The following is a 19,091-nucleotide window of genomic DNA, read 5'->3' on the forward strand; positions in this document are numbered from 1 at the left end:
TAGTTTATCACTAAGGCTCAATTGCATTGAGGTCGACAAATTCTCCGTCAATGCCCAAATAACGGGTGAACCGACACTCATTCTGCTTCGCAATCTAACAATTCACCATGCTTTGTAAATTACACGCTATCCATTTGCTTAGTTATACATTTTCGCGCTATAAAAATATTTTGTGAATTTGGCCATGAGGTTCTCACCTGACTAGTTTGAACACCTTCAACTTGAAGTCTGCAAGGCATCATGATGCGGGTGTGTGCTTGACCAAAACTGAATTAAATCCCATAAACACTTCAACAAGTTTTATGAACAGTGCACTTAATTTTAGTGAGTTTAGTGTTGACAATAGGTCACAAAATGACACTTCCACGATAATGACATAAATACATTGCATTTTTAGCAGGCATTAAAGCAGGCTATTATGTTGAACAAACGACACTCAGTGGTCTTTTAACAAATGTCAAAAGAAAAGAATAGGGAATGAAACCAAAAATCCTTAAGATACAAAAAGAAGAGGAGGAGTGCCTTACATTGCAGTTACAGGGGTTTCTGAAAAACCACAAAGGGTCCTTTGACAACACAAAATTCCTACTGATTTCAAACCGATAAACATTTTAAGACAAAAATTAGTGCATTGAAAAGATAGGCTGCCAAATGAAAGCAAAGTTATGTAATCAGAATCAGAATCAGAATCATCTTTAGTGCCAAGTATGTAGAACACACACGGAATTTGTTTCCGGGAGAACACGCTGCACTAGTATCGTCGTCAGAAAAAAACTGCTAAGTGGCACTATACAGTTCCATTTTGGCTACTGTTGAAAGAGTTCAAAGAGTTAATGGCTTGGGGGAAGAAGCTGTTTAAATGTCTGCTGGATTTGGTGCGCATGGATCGGTAGCGCCTGCCTGAGGGGACTAGCTGGAAAAGGTAGTGGGCAGGGTGCGGAGGGTCCAGTAGGATTTTCCGCGCCCTAGTTTGGATTCTTGCAGTGTACAAGTCCTCGAAAGTGGGTAGGGCGGTGCCAATGATTTTTTCCGCCGTCTAACTGTCTCTATTCAATACACTGTACCAGCAAAATTTTCGTTTGCTGACGAAGTCGCTTGGATGAAAAGCGAAACACCCGACATCTTCAAAGAAGTACAGATGACAAATGAAGAAACCTTTTCATCGATGGACCACTCCTGTTCGACATGTTGAACAAAAATCACATTAAATATATTGTGGCTCATTTTGACCCATATCTAAAAATCCACACAAAACAGTCAATAAACAGGTGACGCGTAGCAATGACTTTAATTGAGATTACGTAAACATACTTAAAAAGGGACAGATAGCATGTTATCTATCCCAACACGATATTTAAGAATGATTTGCTTTAACATATTCGTGAATGGCTCCGCTGCTCACCTGCACAAAAAAATCCAGTGATTGTCAAGTGTCCTTGAGAGTTTTGAAAGGCGCTTAGAAATGAAATGTATTATTATTATTATTATTATTACACACAAACCCTTTTCTCACAAAACCCGGTAGCATACAGTCGGGACATGTCTGTATTTTGTTTTTCTACTTCAATTTTTCCTTTCCTCTTCCTTTCATAACTTTGCTGCTGTGTTACTTCAGGGTGAAAAAATCCTGTGACTGTAAAGCACAGGTGTCAAAGTAAAGGCCCGGGGGCCAAATCCCGCCCGCCACATCATTTTTTTGGGCCCGCGAAAGCAAATCAAACTTGTTAAATTCCATGATGATTGCTAAAATCTGAGCCAAAATTTCATATTTTTGAATGTCAACCACAATAAAAGTCATTATTCTTGACTTCAGATTTGAAAACGAGTTATTCATTAATTTGCTGTGTGCTCTATATGTAATATTTGAAGGGATTTAAACATTCTAAAGGGTTCCCCAAATTCATAACGGCCCTTGAGAGGAAACCATAACTACAATGTGGCCCGCGGCAAAAAATGACTTTGACACCCCTGCTGTAAAGTGTTCGTGAGAGTTTTGAAAGGCGCTTAGAAATTAAATGTGTTATGTGTGTGTTATTATTATTATTATTATAAATTGTGTTGGTTTTCTGGTTGCAGTGTGTACTACAGTCACTTTTCAGACTCAATGTTGCAACACAGGACATCAACTTCACGTGAAGACGTCTTAAGCCATACTCTGCACTTGCCGTAAATAGAATCGCCTCTTCACCACACAACCCCAAAAAAAGAGAGATCTGAAGTAGAACGTGACAAGTGGATGTTAACTCATTCACTGCCATTCCCAAATTTATTGGGGAATTGAAAAGCAAAACGTGGAGCGCCATTTCTGGATTTGTTTGAGTTTTGTTTTTTTCTTGCGGGGGTGAAGATCAAGCTCCGGTCAGAACTCTGGTAATTTTTTTTCCTCACACGAGGGGTTAGCATGTGCCTTTTGTACAGCCTTTTGGACAGACAATATTCTGTGGGTACTGCAATTTGTGTGAAAATGACAAAAACCCTGGCACTCGAGGGGACACATTTTTTGCACATCGTCTGGCAGTGAATGAGTTCAAAATTTGGATCCTTTTTATGTTGTGGCAGAAAAATGTCATACATTTTATTTCATTCAAAATATTTTCAATTATGGAATCATTATATGAAAAGGGTGTTGAACACACGCCTGAATGAAGTGATCCTAACTTTAGTGATCTGTGACAGGTTTGAAAATGCTGCAGGGAAGAAGACATTTTTCTCCTCCCGCTTTCCTCAAGCAGTGAGCTACCTGACAGTTATCGAAGAATAAAAGAAGATGTGAATATGAATAACAGATATGACAGCTATACATTTTAATTGATTCTTCTCAAGTACAAACACATGAATATTGCCAAGCTTTATCCATATCCCGCAGAAGGCTGTTGGATTTTCCTTTTATCCATTCATGTTTTATTGCCCCGAAAGCCTGAAACAAGGGAGAAAGGTTTGGGATGATGAAAATGCTAAATGTTTGAGGAGTGTTTCCTTCCTACGTGGTATATATGCCATATTTTTTTTCTCCAAGATGGCGCCTGAGTAGGCAGCCATCAGCAAGTGCTCTCACGAGCCTTGCTTTTTTTGTTGTTTTTGTCTTGTTATTGTGTTTTCTTTTGTCACTTTATGTTGTTGTGCGTCACGTGGAAGGGATACAGACTTTTCAGCTTTTTTCAGTTTTTCAGCATTTTGGCCACGACAATCATCAAGGAGGAGACTGTGCTGAGCGGTTGCGCCTTTCGGCAGCATGAATATGCCAGTACTTTTTTTGAATGGGAGGAATGTCGGAGCCATTTGACTACCATCGCTGGACAGTTCTGGGGCCATTGTGCTTTTTTGCGCCTGTAATGGGCAGCATCTTCACAGCCCCGCTTTGTTCAGTGGAAAGGTCAGTGCTGTTGGACAGTATGCGGTTGGATGGATGCATGGCTTGAGGAGCCCGCGATAAGAAGGAAGCAGCGTCAGCGCAGAGCGCCGATGCGTTTGTGGAACTGTCGTGGCTTGGAATTGAAGCGGATTTATGTGGGGCAGGAGATGTGAGACAATGTCTTTTCGTCAATGGATGCTACAGCTTCGTGTTTGCTTTCAACATTTAGCTTGTAGTAGACGTATAAATTCCCCCATGACGTCCCTGATCCACTGCTGACATGGATGCTTTGATCCTCTCCTCTTTCAACTAGAACTGCTTCATGTCATCACAAAGAGGGTACAGCAAGTCCTGAAGAATGAATGACTGTGTCTTTGTGTTGTCATATTTGTTATTTTTTCTTTTTTTTTTTCCCAAGATGGCGGCGCGTGAACACGCAACGGCTACCCTCTCCCGGCAAATTGGCGTTTTCATGTTTATGTTTGTTAAAGTAATTATAAGTGCCTTGGATGCTGGGTCCGAGAGGACAGTAATTTCATCTGTGCTGTATGTCATACATATTAGCATATTTGACAATAAAGCTGACTTTGAACGCACCAGTGCCTCCAATATTACGGAACAAAGCAACACTGGATAAGTAATTTCATAGTTTTACTCTGCTTTGTATACCTAAACATTGATGTACTGTTTGTGACTGATTTTCTATTCATAATTTGATGTGTAAACCTGGATTTCACCAAACAGTATTCATGAAATGAAAAAAGACAGTTTGTTTTTAGTAAGTTTTACTTTGATTTGCACCTTATAAATTGAAATGTATTCTCTTGCAATTATTCAAGTTTATGCTTGTCAGAGAATTTATTTTTTCACAGAACAGCAGAGTATAATTTGTTGGTTTTTTTTTGTTTTGTTGTTGTGTTTATTTCACATCTTTATCACTATGTTGTGTTAATTACTAAAAAAAACTGCTCAGGGGTTTATTTGTTGTTTTGGTATGTGGACATGCTGTGCATTTGATACTGTTATCATGAATGTTTTATCAAAGGTTGTTTCAAACCTTAATAAAAAAATGTGCACTAAAACAGACATGTGAGGTGGGTTTTTGTTTTTACACATAGAAGGCAAATGTAAGTACAGTTTACATGAATATATTTTTTCAGGTAACATAAATTTGAGTTGGTTACGCTTACATATGAAACCTAATTTTAACTTAAAAATTAAGAACAAGAAAACAGAGTAAACTGAAAGTACATCTTTTAAGTTCATTCAAACTCATAACATTTAAGTTCAGTCAAACTCATAACATTTATTTCCACTACTCAAACATTTTGAGTAAACTGTACAAAAAAATTTTGAGTAAACTGTACTCAAAAATTTTGAGTAAACTGTACTCAAAAATTTTGATGTAATCAGTTGCCATAAAAATTTTGAGTACTTTCAACTTGTTGGGTTTTACAGTGTAGCATCCATTGACAACAACATATTGTCTCACATCTCCTGTCCCACGTAAATCCGCTTCAATTCCAAGCCGCGGCAGTTCCACATACGCTTAGGCGCTCGACGCTGACCCCTCTTTGTTGTCACCATGGGCTCCTGAAGCCACGCATACATCCAGAGACTGTCCACCAGCATCGACCTTTCCGCTGAACAAATGGGGGGGCTGTGAAAATGCCGCCCATGACAGACGCACAAAAGTACAATTGCCCCAGAGCTGTCCAGCAATGACAGTCAAATGGCACCAACAATCCTCCCAATCACAAACAGTGCTGGCATATTCGTGCTGCCGAGAGGCGCAATTGCTCAGCACAGTCTCCTTCTTGATGAATGTCGTGGCCAAAAATTCAAAAAAAATATCCGCATCTGGTCCACACGATGCACAACAACTTCTTCTTTTCCTTTCGGCTTTTCCCTTCAAGGGGTCGCCACAGCAAATCAGTGTCCTCCATCTTTAGAGGTTTGGCCAAGTTTTTACGTCGGATGCCCTTCCTGACACAACCCTCTGTATTTATCTGTAAAGAAGACGTATGTCCCTTTGTGGCTACAGAACAAGCAACTCACTCAGTAAAAGACTCCCAAACACAAAATGGTCATCGGCACAGCAACATTGAAAGAAGCAAACACTATACTTACCATTTGATGACAATGCTCTGATCTTACCGTAAAATGGGCAGTGAAAAAAGAAAACACAAAGACTGTCACGGTTTGCAAGGTGGTGATGGCAGTTGGGGATCCCAATAAGCAGGCAGAAGGGAGCAGCAGGTTGTATTTGAGAAATTGTATTAAAATAAAGTCAACAGGAACAAAAATCTAAATCAAAGTCATCCAAACAGAAAAATACAAAGTTTCAAATAAAGACCAAGAATAAAAGTCTGCCAAGATGAAACAAACACATGGACAGCATACAATGCATACAATTGCATACAAAGTATACAATGACATACAATTGCATCCAATTGCATTCATTGACCCGACACCGAATGGTAGTGCCGGGAGTCCTTTTGACTGCGCTACCCACTGGTCGCCAATCTGAATGTGGTGGTCTGCCACTGATCGGGTGGACCAGTCCCTGTGCAGGTGCAGGCGGGGCCGACAGTGCCACCTGTTGGTCGCCAACCAGATCATGACAATTACTTCCACTATTTCCTCTTTGAAGTTAAAAATGTAAGGGTCCAACAGTGGCACTTTGTAAGACTCTTGCAAAATCACAAATATAGTGTTTGGTTAGCACGTTGACGACACAGCAAAGAGGTCCTTGGTCTTGGCTCCCTGTGTGGAGTTTGCATGTTCTCCCCGTGCCTGTGCGGGATTCTCCTCGTCCTCCGGTCTTCTCGCACATTCCAAAAACTTGCATGACACTCCAAACACTCCAAATTGTACCTAGGTGTGAGTGATAGCGTGAATGGTTGAATGGTATCTGCCTGACCTGCAATTGGGTGGCTACCTGTTCAGGGTGTCGCATCAAATATGTCGATTAAACTGTTGCTTTAACCAATCTGATTTCGAGTTGGCAACCCAAAAGGGGTTTACAAGAACCTTCTTTTAGGCTCTGGTCAACGTCAGAGGTTTGGTTAATGACTAGCCAATCATAGTTTTTGCGAAAACTGCTTTTATAACGATCAACCACACAGAAGATTGGTTGCAGATATACTGTTAAAGCCATTTTCTAGACAGACTTTTCAAGAGTTGATGGGCATCATTAAGAAAGGTTGGACAGCTCCGAAGCTAACAAAAATAGCAAATAATATTAAAATTTCATGAGGTTATTATAAATCCACACGTTTATAGTAAATTCAAGCAGTTTGATGACAGTATTTCTTATATTTCTTCAAGTCACAAGTTATTTCCCGTCTCAACGGTATCCCCTAGTCTAGCGGATGTGTTGTAAATTACACCACACTGGCAGCTGTGGATTGATTCAGACGCGGCACTACTCAAGGCCTAATGTTGACATGCACAGGCTGCCACTGCTGATGCTCATGTCCCTCATAGTATGCTGTCATGAGGTTCATCTGCAGATCACAAGTTGTTGCCAATATTAGTCAAATTCAAGACTGTTCTGTGATTAATGGCGATACGAGCTGGACTTTACTTAAAAAGGCCAACAGCAATAATGTGAAATTAAATGTGAGGCTTAAAGGACAACCGACAAGTTGCGTCCATAATTTGTAAAATCACTTCAAATGACTTCTACTGTGCGCATTTTACAAAGATCCCACCGCGTATAGCTATATTTGACGTTTTAAGACTCGCCCTGAATATTCATGAAGTCTTATTTTCGAGTTGATGACGATGCCCTAAGTGATGTCGCGGAGGGAACGCCCCTGACCGAGAAAGCGACACACAAAGCATTTTGGGTACTTTTTTTCGTCTGACAACACGGTGTTGATCGCGAAATTAGAAGGAAAACTACACAAATAACGCAATGTTGAATCGTTGTGTGTCGCAGGCAATTGAGGTAACATAAAGAAGGGGCAATTTTTCACAAATTCCCAGCGGACAAATCAACCCATTTCCAATGTAGCTTGTGCGCCATCTTGTGCATTTTCTGGGCGTTACATTGGAGTCCAGACTGCTCAAATTGATACGGAAGGACTTCTTTAATCGATTGCAAACATTTATGCCTTCCTCTTCAGAACTATTTGAATCATATTCATAACTGGAGGGGTATCAAGAAAGTATCTTCTCCGAATCTGAACTCTCCGAAGCCATTGTTTTGATTCTGGAGCAAAGCAGTTTGTGAAGGAGGATTCTGGCATGAAGTCACGAACAAGGGGATGGGACTTTCTGAATCTACCCAGTTCCGAGCTCATTTTGTGGCAGTTTTGAGACACTTTAAGTCATTTTTCTTGGTATTTTGCATTTGACTAAAAATATCAGCTTGCGTGTTTTGGGTATTTTAGATGCTCTAAAACATTTTTCTGATGTCAGTTAGAAAAATGGGGTTGTTGTCCTTTAAAGGCCTAGACAATATTAGAGTTTATGTAAATGTACTGGTATTAAATTGACCATATTTTTGCTTTTGGAAGTTCATTTGGTAGCTGTGGTTCAATGGTAGCAGCTCTTTTGTCAAATCAAATTAAATATGATTTCAAATAAACAACAATATTCAAGCTTTTTTCCCCCAAAAGCCATTCGCATTCACGGCGACCAAAGTTGATAGCAACTATGTTCAGCACAGTTCATCCAGAAGAGATGATAGAGTTGCATTCATGCATCAAAGGAAATTTTCAAGTTGTACTCTTGTATTGACTTTCATGATACAAATCATGCCCGCAACCCTCATGAGGATGAGCAGTTTGTGAAATGAATGGATGGAAGGACTTCATAGCATTAAATATCACTTTTTTCTGCTTCAACGAGAGCCTGTGGCGTCACACGTGTGTATGATTTTGAAGTGCGCCTTTCAACCCTTTCATGTCTTTCAATTCCTTGATCTCCTTGATGTGTGTCTCACCCTGACGCATAGCACACACTTGAAAATTGTATAAAAGGAGCTGTCGCGGGACAGAGAGATTGGGCGAACCACGGGGCAGAATCATCTCAGACTCATCTTGGACTCACAGACTCAAAGAGACTTGCACAGAACCGCTCAGGCGCCCGGCTCACGCCGGGCGTTGGACGGACATCACGGCACGACTTGATCGACTCCACGCCACGATCAAGCTCTGCGCGTCACCTGCCTGGGAGATCTGACAACGAACCTACTTACAAATAAAGAGAACCATCAAACTCTTTATTGGCGAGCCAGCCAGGAGGATTTTTTTCCCTCCTCCTCAGCACAATCAACTCTCCAAATGGAAACACCCAGATTTTCCAGTCGCCCGTGAACCCGGCATCTTCACAGCAAGACCCCTCGAGCCGAGCTCCCGATGGGCCGCCACCACCCGTGGGCGCCCCGACCCCACCGTGAAACCTGCTGCACCCTGATGGCCAACATCGTTCAATTCGCCTGGCGACTCTGCAACTAACTGCATCGTTTATGTCCACGATCGGACATCATATATGTCCACGATCGGACATCGTCGGACATCGCTTATGTCCACGATCGGACTTCGGGAAGACGCTTCATGGCCGACACGGCCGCCGACGTCAGCGTGCTTCCTCAGCGTCCTGCAGAGCGCCATGGCAGCGCGATCAATGCCACCGTCGCCGATGACCTGCCTGTCCGTGCCCGGCAGCATGACCAACCCCACGCTTCTTCGTCCTCACAATCCCTCATCGATTCTCCGACTTGACCGATCCCAGCCGAACAACTCACGGTGAGAAGACCTTCCGGCATCGACTCGACGGCCGCGAGGGAAGTTTCCATCGATCGACTCAACCTGGCAGTCGTAGAGCACTTTTTGCCATGCTCCCGTACAACGACTTCAGGCACCACGAAACTTCCTCGGCAACCACCCCACCGACGCCCGCCATGCCCGGTGACCATCATCTTGCCTGGCCTCACCATGTCGCACAATGACTTTTGTTTTTATTTATTTTTCCTTCATCGCTTTCACCGACTTTGGATCCAGGAGGGGAGCCCTGTGGCGTCACACGTGTGTATGATTTTGAAGTGCGCCTTTCAACCCTTTCATGTCTTTCAATTCCTTGATCTCCTTGATGTGCGTCTCACCCTGACGCATAGCACACGCTTGAAAATTGTATAAAAGGCGCTGTCGCGGGTAAGAGAGATTGGGCGAACCACGGGGCAGAATCATCTCAGACTCATCTTGGACTCACAGACTCAAAGAGACTTGCAAAGATCCGCTCAGGCGCCCGGCTCACGCCGGGCATCGGACGGACATCACGGCACGACTTGCTCGACTCCACGCCATGATCAAGCTCTGCGCGTCACCTGCCCGGGAGATCTGACAACGAACCTACCTACAAATAAAGAGAACCATCAAACTCTTTAAGACAAACAAACCCTGATCATCTAGGTTGGCCATACATTGTCTTTTGTCTGATTTGTATCAATAAACATATTCCAGACTGCTAACTGGCATGTAGGTAGGTCAGTGTCAGTAAATCAAAAGTAACATAGATTAAGAAGAACAAATACAGAGCTCTTGCCAGACTCAGACTGGCCATCTGGCTTTTCTGGCAAACATAAGAAGACCTTGTCTACTTTACAAGAGACACTGATGATGGATTGTGAAACAGTTCAGAAAGACCATGAGCATATCGTACTATACTTTTGCCAACCATCTGACAAAATCGGAAGCAAAACCTAACAATTTTCTTCATTGTTAGTTGACTCTAAAAAGACTGCTTATTACTATTGTATATGTTTCTTCCTGACCTCTGCGTTCAATTGTGCACCGGATGCATCGTTCACTTGTGTAAATAAACACCCTTCCTGCTCGGGAAGAACAAAACAGGTGGTTGCTCTAAGGCACCGTGTCGCTAGAGAATCATATGATACAGGTGGGCTTGATCCACAACTACCTTAACCAATTGATGGGTCATCATGGGTGTGTCGCTGGGTTCAAAGCAGGAGAGGCGCAACTGTGCTGTAAATACCGTGAAGAACAAGAAAACAAGTCTTCTCCTTTCCTACAAATTGTTATAAGTATATTTTCTCCCTTTTTCATTTTCAGAACTGCCCGCCGGGGGGTGCTGTAGCCTTTCCCCGCTGTCTTCGGGCAGTTAGCGAGGGAGACCCAGCCAATCGCAGGGCCCACAGAGAGGAACAACTGTCCACACTGATGCCTAGGGACAATCTAGACTTTCTAGACTCTAGAAAGTGAACACTCTAAAATCTAGAGTGTTCAATCAGCCAGCCATGCATGTTTTGGGAATGTGGGAGGAAAAACCCGAGAAAAAAGAACACACAGGAATGGGGAGAACATGCAAAAGCCACACAGAAAGGTCGGAGGTGCTATAAAAAAGTGATCTACATTTGATATAATTAACATGGTAAAATGTTGACATTTGGCTCACATTCTAACATAGTAGGGACACTTATAATTTAAACACGAATCTACTTTGTTACAGTACATTTGTGATGGGCTTGGGCTCAGAGAAGCTGATTGGAGTTTGCTATTGTTGTTAAACTTGGGCTTTCACTGTGCATGGTATAGAGCACAGGTGTCAAAGTCAAGGCCTGGGGGCAAATCCAGCCGGCCACAGCATTTTTTTCTGCCCGCGAAAGCAAATCATCAAACTTGTGAAATTCCATGATGCTTTCTAAAATCCTAACCAAAATTTCATATTTTTGGATGTAAACCACAATAACAGTCATTATTCTTGACTTCGGATTTGTAATATGTGGAGGGGAATAAACATTCTAATGGCTTCCCCAAATTCATAACGGCCCTCGAGAGGAAACCGTAACTACAATGTGGCCCGCGGCAAAAAAATGACTTTTGACACCCCTGGTATAGAGCTTTAAACTAGCATTGTAGGTTCAGAGACAATTTGTGTTAACTGATCATGGTTTTCCAAAGTATTCCTGTGGCAATATCCTCTTCACCATGATGTTGTTTTTTCAAAGCAGAAGAATTGAAGGTGACAGGCATTTTTTGTTGTTTTTTGACCTTGTATCTTCTAAAGATGGAGGACACTGATTTGCTGTGGCGACCTCTTGAAGGGAAAAGCCGAAAGGAAAAGAAGAAGAAGATCTTCAGAAGACATTCATCTAAAACAGTTGGACTCAGTGACATGCGGTGAGGTTCATGGTTGGTGAGCAGTGACGTGCGGTGAGGTTCATGGCTGGTGAGGCACTGACGTCATTACAGTCAGATTTACAAACATATGAACACTACAGAGTAGCTTATTCACCATTTGATTGGCAACGGTTAACGTGTGTTGTTTAAAATGTCTTGTCCGTATTCTTTATATGAACTGTAGCATGTGTCTGTGTAAGCTCTCAGTCGTACAGGAGTGGTCCATCGATGAGAAGGTTTCTTCAGCCGTCATCTGTACAAAAGTGAAGGAACTGTAGCATAGAAAAAAAGAATTAAAAAAACATTATCGTGTTACCTTCACTTATAAATGAAGTCAAAGTCTGTCTCAATGAGATCACTGCCAGTGAAGAAAGTCGTCCTTGATCAGTCCAGTTCCGACTGTATGTTTTCAGTCTTTTGTGCTGAGAATCTGTAATCACCAGCGCCCCCTGTCATGAGGCAGGAGAACTGTGTGCCTCACCTATGCACACAGTTTTTATCAAAATAAAATAAAATAAACACTGTAGCACAGTGTTTATAATGTACAGTGACTGTACATTATATAAACCAGCTAAACTGTAGAAATTGAGTTCATATACTCAAAGTTTTGAACACTTTAATAGCGATATGCATAGGGACAGCAATGCGGCCTCACTGCAAACCAAGCCAGCATAGTTCGCATAGTGATTGCGCAATCCATGGTGAGGCTCAGCCGGCTGGTGCCTCACCGCTCGTCTCTACCTAGTATTTGAACGGTAAATGTGAAAATTCTGTGATTTTGAAAAAAAAATCCAAAAATGGTGCAGTTAAATGGAAAAGAATTTTAAATACAAATCACTAAATAAATATAACTGTTTAATTTATTTTTCATTTGATATTTCCATGATGACTGGTGAGGCACGGCCTCACCTGCCTCCACTGACTGCACGTCACTGTTGGTGAGTCACTGACGTCATCACAGTCAGATTTACAAACTTATGAACTCCACAGAGTAGCTTATTCACCATTTGACTGGCAACAGTTAACGTGTTTTGTTTAAAATGTCATGTCAGCATTCTTTATCTACTGTATGCAAATTGTAGCAGAGAAAAAAAATTAAAAAACATTATTATCATGTTACCTTTACTTATGAATGAAGTCCAAGTCTCTCTGTCTCAATGGAGATCACTGCCAGTGAAGAAAGTCGTCCTTGATCAGTCCTGTTCCGACTGTATGTTTTCAGTCTTTTCAGTGCTGAGAATGACCGCTCCACTGATACTGTAGTAGCTGGAACAGTGAGCATGAGCTGGAGCAACTTCGTCGCTTCAGGAATAGTTTCAATGAGATCCTTCTTGGCCAAAAAGCTGAGAAGCTGTCCAGGAGATTTACATTCATCCCTCACCGTTTGTGAGCTATACAGTCCGGTGTTGGTCTTCCTTTAATTATTATATCCTGCTTCGATTGAAAGTCCAGTTTAGAAAATTCTTTCAATTTAGATATATAATCCTCCATTTAGAAAATAAGGCCAAGCAACATGAAAAAATGACTGGATGGTTGCGCTTTACTTACTAACTGTTTACTGTAGCTTGCTGTCAGTAATTCTATTATTATGCAGCCGAGGAGTCACAAGAAGACTCTGTAATCACCAGCGCCCCCTGTCATGAGGCAGAAGAACTGTGTGCCCCACCTATGCACACAGTTTTGGTAAAAATAAAATAAAATAAAATAAAATAAAATAAAATAATATAAAATAAAATAAACACTGTAGTACAGTGTTTATAATGTTCAGTGACTGTACATTATATAAACCAGCTAAACTGTAGAAATTTAGTTCATATACTAAAAGCTTTTGAACACTTTAATAGCGATATGCAGAGGGACAGCAATGTGGTCTCACTGCAGAGCAAGCCAGCACAGTTAGCATAGTGATTGCACAATCCATCGTGAGGCTCAGCCGGCTGGTGCATCAATGCTCGTCTATACTTAGTATTTGAACGGTAAATGTGAAAATTCAGCGATTTTGAAAACAAAATCCAAAAATGGTGCAGTTAAATTGAAAAGAATGTTAAAGTACAAATCACTAAATGAATATAACCCTTTAATTTATTTTGTCATTTGATATTTCCATGATGACAGGTGAGGCTGCGCCTCACCTGCCTCCCCTGACTGCACGTCACTGGTTGGACTATATATTCACACCATTGCCCCATATTCACCTATTTCAAATTAGCCTGTGGAATTTTCAAACTTAATGTTTTTGAACATTTTATCATTCACCAGTATTTTGCTGCCCTTTTCCCAGTTTGGGTGAAACGTGTAGGGGGAATGAAATTTAAAATGAGAGGATACACTATTTGTCAACAAAGACAATTAAGGGTTCACATTTTTACGGTTCACATTCATGGTGGTCCACTCATTAGCACGTCTGCCTCACAGTACAGAGATCGAGGGTTGGATTCTTGTGTGCAATTTGCATATTGTCCGGTGAGGGTTTTAACTGCAGTTTCCTCCCAAATTCTCAAAGCACCAAAGTTTACTGGAACCCTCAATATTGTCCAAAGGTGTGACTGTCATTGTGAATGGTTGTTTGTCTATGACGCCCTAAAATTCCATTTAACGCTTGTGTTTTTGTAGTTACCAGGATTATTCACACTAACAGACAGAAAAATATTATGCTCCATGATCCCATTTGTTACCAATAACAAACATGCACTTTCATTACTCAGGGAACTTGGTGCAATTCATCTCTAAATTTGTTTTCAGCAGAACTGAATGCGCTTTGAACCATTTCATGCTCTATAACAGTGTTTTTCAAACACTGTGCGGCGGCACAGCGGATATATTGTCAGGTGTGGCATGAAAAATTATCCAATTTGTTTGCCTGTGCGGTCTATCGCCTAGCCGAGTAATCGTTAAGTAGTCTTCCATATCTTTAGGTAGGTAAGTTTCTGGCGCAAGGCAATACAGCGAAAGCCATCTTTCATTTGGATTCATTTTTACCAGAAATGCAACAGCAACAACTCTGTTGTGCTTGATATGCCATGCCCTGAAAGCATGTTAACATGTCTTTTAATTGTGGTTAAATCAAAAAAGGTGCAGTGCCAGAGCCATCAATACTTGTCGTCTACAAAGCCATTGTAAATGGACATTTGGACCTAAAGAAAGAGCCTGACTCTAATTGTTAAAATATACTTTCTTTCACATTTTCAACTAGTGCTGTGCATCAGGATTTTTTCAATGAATGAAATCTGGCTTGCCTCTAAAAATATTGAAAAACATTGCTCGAAACAATCGTGAAAAATTAATTAAACAGTACCACGTAGGAGGCAATTTTTGATTCTTGTCAAATATTACTTTTTTTTGTCAAAGGAGCTTCCATATATCATTGTGTGCCTTGTGAATTATCTCGGGGAAAAAAACGAAGAATGACAGAAACAGAACATACCAGATTGTCAAGGACTGAGACCCACAAGTTCTGCATTTGAAACACCATACTAAGATTTATGGATTGGATTGGATATGCCTTTATTAGTCTCACAGTGGAGAAATTTACATTTCACAGCAGCAAAGTGATGAAAGGATGGTGATGATGGGAAATGTTTCAAATATAGTCTCGTTCAAATTAAACCTCAGTGTCATCAAGTTTTCGCTGCAGAACATGAAGCTTAGTTTGATCTCTGATATTCTGTCCAATCTATCAAAGGTTAGGTGATCATTTTTAGGTTCTCTGCTGCGATCAGTCACTGACATGAATGAGACTAACCAGTATGTGCAGAGCCATTGACTCATTACTGCTAGAAATTTGACACAAACAACGTGACAGACATTTTAAAATTTCCGTTTGCTTTGAATGTGGTTGGTGTATCTGGACAAGTTCTCTTGGGAGACGCCAGATTGACACCATGGCCTGATTTGGGAGCTGCAAGCAAAATATTCCAGGGCCGAGTTGCAACTTCAGCCACTCTCTCTCCTCCATGACCATCAGTGTAATGGAGTGTCGTATTTTGAGAAAAGCGGTTTATGTATTCTTATTATCACTTGGTGTAAATTTAGAAATCTAAATTATCTCACCCAGGGTATAAAAGGGGCTTCACATGCTCCAACTATTTATTTGATGGTGGCTTTGGATGTTCAGGCGTGGCGAAGCAAATGTGTGAATGCAGTCTGAGCAGAATCTCTTCGCAGAAGTGCAGTATGAATGGTTTCAAGGTCAAGCAATATCGAAAATCCCGCTGAGCTCTCCATACCTTATTTATCTCTATCCCATTGTCAAATGATAGTACACCTGCATTTCCACTGAAACTTAGCCATATCCCATGCAACATAGGGTGGGGAATTGCTAAGCCTCACGTCTGCAGCCGATTAGGAACTGAGATTAAGGCCTGCCAGGAGAAACCGGGCCATGGTGGAGGTGTGGGTACGGGAGGTGATGGAATGAATAAAAGACAAGTTCAAACCCAACAAGACCTGCTGTGTTTACCCACCATCTACTGCATAGTGTTTGGAAATCCCTGGTCAATATTGAAGGGAACCATGTCAATTTTGCCTTGTTTTAATATTCTGTCTGCTATTCAGATTCCATCCTGCTCTTTTATTCTCAATGTCAAAGGCCCAATGATTCCAGAGTAAAATCGAATTTCAAATCATTCACAGTATAGTGTAATTTAAAATAGATCCAAGTTAAATTATTTACATATTCATGGTGAAGACAAATCCACTTTGTTTATATTGTCAAGATGGAAAACTCATGCATGTACATTTATGTAGTACGATATATTGTTCTTGATAAAAATGTGTTGATATGCTGTGACAGCAAAGTGATTTATGAAAATATTATCTCTCAATTCCTGTTCATCTAAAACTGTGTAATTGCAACTCCAAGGTTTTGTGCTTGTATGCACATTCCGACACTAACTCCAGTTGGTCCTCTGAGGCCTCCTGCTCACACGGTTTGTTGTTGTGATGCTGACCACCTGATAGTCACACAACAGATATTATCAATCTTTTGTTCGGATTTTAGGGAATGTCAATTTCTATTTCCTAACACCTGGAAGCCGTATCTTCTTATTTACTTAAAATGCCTCTCCTTTAGCCCTACACACGATATGAAGAAATGATTGATGCACGAGACTGCTGGATTATTTAATTCAAAACTTGTGATGTCAACTTGATTGTCAAATATACTGTATGTGCATACACAGCACAGATGGCATTTACAGACAACAAAACAACAAGATGATTACATATATCAATGACATTACACGCAGTTTATAGTTCACCCCTTTCGGATATGTTGTATAAAACACTGTTGTACACATCCCATCTGAAAAGACGACGTAGTATATAGTATACTGTACATGTATTTGCTTTGATTCACTCTGACGCTTTCCTGAGTTGTTCTACCATCTAGTGGTGGAAACGGAAAAGTATTGGCTGTCTTCTATTTCAAGCACTTTGGTTCACAGTCTCCAACACAGAACATGTAATGTTTCTATGGTAACGTAAATAACTGTAAGCCAGTCATTTGGCATCAAGTTCGTCCATATTGTACTAATGAAGCTAATAAGGCTAATGACAGAGCATCGTCTGTTCTCCTTTTAAGTCCGACATGAAACAAAAACATCTCTCCTTAGGACGGCATTGGGAAAAAAAATATTGTCTGTGTCAACCGATTGGCTTTGAAATTCAAGAGGTTTTTATCTTGAGAAGAAGCTCAGAGAGGTGGTCAAAAAGAGTCAGGGGTGGGTGGGGGGGTTGTTGGAATTAGAAAAATAATGACATTGCTGCCCCCATAACATGCCAAGAATATTTCAAATGGGTCCAGCTATTCAAGTGTCACACGACAATACATAATACCAAAAGAACAACAGCATAGGGGCCATTTTATTTTAATCTAGATAATCACAGAACTGAGGAAACCGGTATCAATATTTAAAATATATATTTAAAAAAATGCGTTTTTTATGTGTTATCCTTCTAATTTCGCCATCAACATGAAGTTTTCAGACCAAAGAAAGTACCACAAAATGCATTGTGTGTCCTTTCTTAGTCAGGGGCGTTCCTGACATAACATCACGGCAGGAATCGCGGATCACGTTAACTATGGACACAACGGCCATTAAACGAAACAAACAGTATTCTGACTTGAAAGTCAGAATTCTGAGATTAAAGTCAGAATTTTGCCAACCACATTTTTTTTTCAGTGGCCCTAATCCTTTTCCGTAGTTTTGAGATGGGATTTGAAGGTGGGAAAAGAATCGATGTTACGAGTGTTGGGAGGAAGTGAGTTCTTTGTGGAACACTGACATCCTGTGGCTTCTAAAATCATCACAATTATAAACTGAAAATCCACCCAAAAGCTCATAATAATAATAATAATAATAATAATAATAATAATAATAATAATAATAATAATAATAATAATAATAATAATAATAATAATAATAATAATAATAATAATAATAATAATAATAATAGGCGGCCCGGTAGTCGAGTGGTTAGCACACCGGCTTCACAGTGCAGAGGTCGCCGGTTCGCGTCTTGGTCCGGCCTCCCTGTGTGGAGTTTGCATGTTCTCCCCGGACCCGCGTGGGTTTTCTCCGGGTACTCCGGTTTCCTCCCACACTCCAAAAACATGCATGGCAGGCAGATTGACTACTCCAAATTGTCCCTAGGTGTGAGTGTGTGATTGACTGTTGTACGTCTTTGTGTGCCCTGCAATTGGCTGGCAACCAATTCAGGGTGTCCCCCGCCTCGTGCCCGAAGACAGCTGAGATAGGCTCCAGCAACCCCCGCGACCCTAATGAGGAATAAGCGGTACGGAAAATGAGATGAGATGAGATAATAATAATCTTTTCCTTTCGGCTTTTCCCTACAGGGGTCAACACAGCGAATCAATATCCTCCATCTATCCATCTTGATTTTGTGCATCCTTTTCTCTCACACCAGCTACCTTCATGTCCTCTTTGACCACATCCATAAACCTCCTCTTCGGTCTTCCTCTCAGTCTCCTGCCTGGCTGGCAGTTCAAGGCTCAGCATCCTTCTCCCGATATAGTCATTCTCTCTCCTCTGGACATGTCCAAACCATCGCAGTCTGGCCTCTCTGACTTTCTCTCCAAAGCCTCTAATATGAGTTGTCCCTCTAATGTACTTATTCCTGATCATATAATAATAATAATAATAATAATAATAATAATAATAATACAGTAAAGTCTCGTTATATCGATATTCAAGGGAGTCCGAAAAAATATCGATATAACCGGGACTATCGATATATCCGACCCTGTTTGCATGTAATTTTCTCCGTGCGTGCATAGAAATAGTATCGATATAACCGGGACTATCGATATATCCGATATCGATATAACGAGACTTTACTGTAATAATAATAATACATTAAAGGACAACCGACGGCTACGGACAAGTTGTGTCCATAATTTGCAAAATGGCTTCAAATGACTTCTACTGAGCATATTTTACAAAGATTCCACCGCATATAGCTATATTCTACGTTTTAAGACTCGTGCTGAATATTCCGGAAGTCTTGTTATTGAGTTGGTGAAGAGTCCTCAACCTACGTCACTGAAGGAACGCCCCTGACTGAGAAAG

General features: G+C 41.0%; 1 long non-coding RNA gene across 1 annotated transcript in view; it reads right to left on the minus strand.

Moving 5' to 3' along the window:
- Window positions 1-928: 928 nt before the first annotated feature.
- The window catches only part of LOC148892234 (uncharacterized), a 31,210-nt gene continuing 13,047 nt past the window's right edge, over window positions 929-19,091 (minus strand). Inside the window, exon 3 of the long non-coding RNA XR_016116224.1 lies at window positions 929-3,703. This is a non-coding gene — a long non-coding RNA (uncharacterized LOC148892234). The remainder of the gene's footprint in view (window positions 3,704-19,091) is intronic.

Source organism: Hippocampus bargibanti, linkage group LG10 (assembly GCF_051943395.1).
Source record: "Hippocampus bargibanti isolate YZ-2025 linkage group LG10, ASM5194339v1, whole genome shotgun sequence".
Taxonomy (NCBI): Eukaryota; Metazoa; Chordata; class Actinopteri; order Syngnathiformes; family Syngnathidae; genus Hippocampus; species Hippocampus bargibanti.